General features: G+C 38.7%; 1 non-coding gene across 1 annotated transcript; it reads left to right on the forward strand.

Moving 5' to 3' along the window:
• The first annotated feature begins 1011 nt into the window (after nt 1-1011).
• On the forward strand, nt 1012-1132 carry LOC142873210 (small nucleolar RNA SNORA26). Its single transcript, XR_012921251.1, has one exon. It is a non-coding gene; the product is annotated as a small nucleolar RNA SNORA26 (small nucleolar RNA).
• Nucleotides 1133-6492: the final 5360 nt, after the last annotated feature.

Raw genomic sequence — 6492 nt, forward strand, 5'->3', positions numbered from 1 at the left:
GCTAGGACAGCTAGCATCCAGCAACTATCTGGGTGTGCAGACGGTTTTTCCTGGGGTCACTTCTACCTTATTACATGGCCTCTTGTTTAGTTGTCTGAAATAATCTTACTAAAAGAGTTAGAAAAGATGAGAAATCACGAATCATATATTGTTTCTGAAATATTAAGGAACTGAGAAAAGCTTTCTCCCATTGTGTGGTTTCTGTGAGCACCTGTGGGTGTGGGTGTGGGTGTGGGGGCGTCGTGTGCCGCGAGAGGGGTCTGGCGTCATTAACTGGCTCCTTCTCCAGTCTTCCACTGCCCTCCCACGTGGCTCGCCGCAGAGCTCTAATGAGGGCAATGGCTCCTCGAGGCACGATTTTTCTCCCTTACTGCATGGCTTCTTTGATACAGAATCAATTACAGAGTTTTATTTTATTCCCTCTCTGTAAGTTGGATGATGCTTCTTTGGTGTTGGAGAAAAAGTCCCTGGATGAGGGCTTGATTTAGAACAGAGAAATATTAATATGTCACCACAGGGTATGTGGCACTGCTAGGGACTTGTGTGCACACTGAGTGAGGACCTACTCTGTGCTCAGCATTGTGAGGATTCAGAATGAATAAGCAACGTTACAGCAAGGAAGCAGTGGTGGCTGTCTCTGACTCATCTGAGGTTGAAGACAAGGGAGAGGAAAGAGAGGATGGCAGAGCTTGTTTTGGAAGTGAAGACATCAAAAGCATATTTTGGACACTTGCTCCTTTGGGACAGGAAGGAAGAAGTTTAAGATGGGTGCAGCTGTACATACATTTGTAGGATACTGGTAACAACCTGAATTCAATACAAGCTCCCTTTGTCTCTCTAAATGTAACATGTTGAACTAGAAGCAATGGCAATCTGTTAGGAAGCAGCATCCATAATGCCCAGTTCTACTAAAAGGAACCAGGGCTCCTTACAAGACTGTTTTTCCAGGCATGGGGCAGAAGAATTTCAAAGACTAATAGGGCGAGTCAAAGGTGTACATCACTCTTTCCTGTGCCCTTTTAAGACCGAAGCAGTGCTGTGAGAGGCTAACATAGAAGCGTAAAGTAAGTCTCCATAAACCCAGAGAAGAGATTACAAAACTTCTCTTTGGATCCTGTCTGGAGTCACAGCTTAAAAAAAAAAAAAAAAAAGGATACAGAACAAATTCTAAAAGGCTGCTCCTGATTAAGCTTAGGATAACTTTGGTATTAGAACGTAGGGCTCAAGTAGGTCGAAACACATTGAACATACGAAAATCCACGTGTTCATGATACCATAATACTCCAAAATTTTTTCAGTTAGTTTAGAGGTGTTCAGGGAATCAATTTATTATTCTGATATCAATAAAGGGAAGAAATCAAGTATTTATCCTGCCTTTCCAGAAGTGAGTGGGGAATTCTTCTCTGTAGAAGAATCATAGCTAATATGTGACAAATGAATGAAAACATTAGTATATCACCATGTGGTAACCCCTAATGAAATAATCAGTCTAGGCAATGATTATCAATGTCTGTGACAATTATTAGGTGAAATGTTATAGAGAACTTTATAACAGATGGATCAGGCTGACAACATTTGAACTCACTAATCAATTTTAACATCACTAAAATTAGAGAGTTAGACATTTTGTGCCTCTTGAATACAAAGCAAAAGAAAGTTCACAGCATCACCTATATAGTATTCTTGGGGAAAAAAACCCTAATTCTCATGAAGCTTCTAAGATTTTTCTAACAGTTTACAGAAAATATGGGGAATAAAGGAACACATAAAAGAATACCATGAGGATATAATCTCCTACATTTAGAATGTAAAATTCTGTAAACAAATAACCACCACATTGTCATTTAGTCACAACTAAATCCAGTGTGCCCTTGATTAGATACTGATTCAAACACACTGAAAAGATATTTTTGAGGCATTGTAGAAATGTGAACATGCCTGAATATTGGGTGGTATGAAAGAATGATTATTTTGTTGGATGTAGTAATGGTGTTGAGGTCATATTTTAAAATATATCTTTAACTATATTATTAATAGAATGACACACCAAAGCACTTATAAGTGAAATGATATGCCTGGGATTTGCTTTAAAATGTTCTAGTAAAACGGAAAAAAAGAGTGGAGATGGTGGGGGAAGAGGTCAAAAAGAATGGCAGAAACAGAGAGAATTTGATAATAGATATATGGGGGTTTACTATACTATTCTCCTGCTTTTGTGAATTTTTGAGAATTTCTATAATAGAACTATTTAATGTTTAATCCTGCTTTGTTTTCTCCCCTATGAGGTATTTCCTGCTATAGAGTAGGGTTATGCACTTTATGCTTTATCTCAAAGTATCTTTGGAGATAAAGTAAACCAAGTCTCTCAGCAGAGATTTCCAAAACAAAGACTAGGCACCTATCCAAACTCATACCCCACATAAGGAGGAATTTGCTAGGTCAAGTCTTTGTGGAGCCTGGGACACTGGGGGTTAACAGCCTGCCTTTGCAGCTGAGTATCCCCACAGCTGCCAGCAATTAGACTGGCTGGCAGTCCCCTTAGGAAACTCCTGCTGCCTGATTAGGACTAATTGCTAGCCAGCATCTAAGTCCCCAATCGATAGAAATGGAAATCCATTAGGGAAAGGCTGGGTGGAAGACTGCCTTCTGGTGAGTATGCAGATCCACGGATAGGCAGGCACATTAACTAGTCCCCCAGCACTGTGTGAGCTCCCCAGATGCCCTCCTCCCTGCCAGTGTTATGGGAAATTATACTCTCTCAAGATTTCCTTTTGATCCCCAAAGAGAGTATTCTTTTCCCCAATTTTGTTCTATAACTGAAAGAAGCCTGTTTCTGCCCAAAATGGCATTGTGACGATTGTTTCTTAGAGTTACAAGCAATGTGTCCTGGGAGTGTGGCCGAGGGAAAGATAAATGCAGACAGGGAAGCTCTGGGAAAGCCTGGTGCAGATGTGGGACCTTAAGATGAGCTTTTGAGTTGGGGTGGCTATTCTGCAATAAGTGGAGCCTCTGTGCAGAGATTGGCAGCAACTGAAAAAAACTTCCTTCAGATCCTTGTCCATGAGAAATCTGTGACTGGACACCAGAGAGGATGGTGGTTTTCATGGGAATTGTTTCAATCAACTATTAATATATGTTAGCTTCTGATAATACAAAGTAAGATCTGGTCCTTATCTTCAAAGAATCCTATGGTCTATGCAAAGTTCAAAGACAAAGAAGAGATTAGAGAGTATTTAAACTGCTTATGAAAACTAAATAAAGGGAAATATTGAGGATTTCTAATCCCAACACTAACACCAAATTTTCTCATTTAATTGATGGGGTTTTTTTGTTAAAACTATACCCCCACCAACAAGGAGAATTGAGTTTAACCTATTTTGAAATTCAAAGCTCTTATAATGAAGTATGTATTGTATTATTTGGGAAAATACATTTGTGAGATTACTTTCCATAAATATCACAAGTACGACACAAATCACATAAAAAGTCCTTTCTTATCAGGTGGCTCAGGAATGAAAAGTTTATATTAAATTCAAACTGTGAATTTGTTTCTCCAAAAATATCATGTTTGTGTTTAAGAGTTTATGAAAATTAGGCAAGAGAAGAACCATATATTATTATTTTGCAACTTATGCAGAGGCAGATTCTTGTTGCTCTTGTACTAAAAATGCAAGAATTCTGAATGGTATTAAAGTAAAACTATTGTAAAGTAAAAAAATGATTACGATGTGTTCTTAACTTGTTATCAACCTCAAATATAATCTAGACCAACCTCTTTAAGCACTTAAAAGTATTCATTTGCTTTACAATCAGGTTCATTTAAAATGAACCATTTATTAAAGGTCTGGCATTGCCAACTCATTTAAGTTGCTGTGTATATATATGAAAGTGGCAATTAATCTGCATTTCTGTTAAAATGTTTTGATTCACATTTTCCCAAAGTAGTACTGTATTGCTGTTCAAACTTAAGATGATTTTAAATCATCATCACTATAAATTACTACATTATAGAGAAATCCTTAGAATTCCTAGAGGGCTTTCTTTTAGGATAAATTCTGCAGATGGGGACACAGGAGACCCTGTTGAAATGATCTGGATTTTGCTGCGCAGTAATGTCTGTAAGGTCACTGGCGATCAAACCACTTTTCGCTTAGAAGATTGCTTGGTGTCAGTGAATTCGTACAATTCTTCCGTGTTGAGGAACGGGGGTGAGGTCACACAGGAAGCCAAAAGGGAGAGGTAAATTTCAGAGACTGGGCTCAGTAAGCCATCGAGAAAATATAACTTGTTAATGACTGGCAAATTTACTTTTTAAAAATAGTATTTTTTCAGTGTTTTCATAAAACAGCCTGATTATAAAGTAAGGAGACTGGTTTTACAAACCATAAAGAAACAAATCTCATTGTTCTATGCTCAAAACTCATACTTTGTTGTTTGATCTAAAGGCAGACATATATTACTTATTGCATTGGCCAGTGAGAAGGGACGAGGGGACAGAAAGTGATGTGCATAAGATTGCATAATTGATTAGCATTAGGGCTGGTCCTAGAACCCAATTATCTCAATTTCTAACCAATGCTAATCCTTTACTATTCTTTTCACCTTGCAATTCTTTTCCTCAAGTATTTTGTTTATACTTTCTTTTCTTTTCAGTTCTATGCTTTTGATTTCTTCCCTCTACCTTTCCTTCTCATTTTTTAAAATTATGTAAATCTAGTAGTTGTGCTCCCAACCTGGAAATCTGGGTGTGAAGAGCTTCCATAAAGGTATCAGGCAGGTATTAGATACCTTTTTTTTTTTTTTTTTGAGACAGAGTCTTGCTTTCTTGCCTAGGCTAGAGTGAGTGCCGTGGCGTCAGCCTAGCTCACAGCAACCTCAATCTCCTGGGCTCAAGCGACCCTCCTGCCTCAGCCTCCCAAGTAGCAGGGACTACAGGCACGAGCCACCATGCCCAGCTGATTTTTTTATATATATATATTAGTTGGGCAATTAATTTCTATTTTTATGATAGAGACGGGGTATCGTTCAGGCTGGTTTTGAACTCCTGACCTTGAGCAATCTGCCCGCCCCGGCCTCCCAGAGTGCTAGGATTACAGGCGTGAGCCACCACGCCCGGCCTAGGTATTAGATACTTGAAAACTGAAGGACAAATTTACTATTTAGTGACTAGGATCTCATTCTAGTAGCCAGAATACCACTCAAATTCAGTATATTTGATCACCTGCTTAAGTTTCATGAAGGTAACAAGAAAGAACTCAAAAACTCAGATCCTAAGAGTCTTGATTTTAAACTTTCATATTCTATTTTTATGTAACTTTAAAAGAAGTACTCATATTTTGGGAGTTCTGGCAATTTAAGTTAATATAAAGTGAAGAACTGAAATTATAGGTGATATTTAAATCACTCATTTTTAGAAGGAGTTCTTCACCTCCTTTAGAGCAGGGCTTGCTGACTATTGTTCTGCTTTGATTCCAGTGTCCTTATCTGAACTCCTGTCATTCTATCTAAGGAGCCAGACTCTTCCTTAAAGCTATGGCTCAGTTTCACAGTGAGTAAGATTCTAGATTTCAAAACTTTCAACCCTCTTAGAGGGTACAGTGGTAGTAATAGACTCAAGAGTTAATATGGGAAACAGGATTCAAAGAAGCAGGCTGAAGTAGCAAAGCAAGCAGCTTAGGGGAAAGTCCTGACTGCTCTCAGGTCAAGACAAAGGATCTTTCTGTCTGGGGAAAAGGCAATTTCAAGACTGAAAATCTGAAATCCTGGCAAAACACTCATCTTTCACATTTGAATAAAAATGAAATACCGTTTAGGTAATATCTTAACATTCTTTGTTTAAACTTTTTCTTTTTTTGGAGACAGGGTCATACTCTGTCACCTAGGCTGGAGTGCAATGGCTCAATCACAACTCACTGCAGCCTCAAACTCCTGGGCCCAAGTGATCCGCTGGCCTCAGCCTCCCCAGTAGCTGGGAATAGAAGTGTGCACCACCATAACCAGCTAACTTATTTATTTATTTTTTTACACATCAGAAGCTCTGCATACAACTAGCTAATTTTTAAAAAAATTTTTTGTAGAGACAGGAGTCTTGCTATATTGACCAGGCCGGGCTCAAACTCCTGGCCTCAGGCAATCCTCCTGCCTTGGCCTCCCAAAGTGCTGGGAGAAGCCTACTGCACCCAGCCTATTTAAACATTCTCATATATTTACTTAATTTTTAACAGCTTTATAAGAGAGAATTCACCCATTTAAAGTATACACTTCAGTGGGTTTTGGTGTATTCACAGAGCAGTTGTTCAACCATAACCCAAGTTAATTTTACAACATTTTTATCACTCCCCAAAAGAAACCCCATTACCAGTCATTGTCCATTTACTCCCAAACCCTCACATCTATTTAATCATTAATCTACTTTCTTTTTTTGAGACAGAGCCTAACTCTGTTGCCAGGGCTAGAGTGCCATGGCGTCAACCTAGCTCACAACAACCTCAA

The sequence above is a fragment of the Microcebus murinus genome, chromosome 9 (genome assembly GCF_040939455.1).
Source record: "Microcebus murinus isolate Inina chromosome 9, M.murinus_Inina_mat1.0, whole genome shotgun sequence".
Taxonomy (NCBI): domain Eukaryota; kingdom Metazoa; phylum Chordata; class Mammalia; order Primates; family Cheirogaleidae; genus Microcebus; species Microcebus murinus.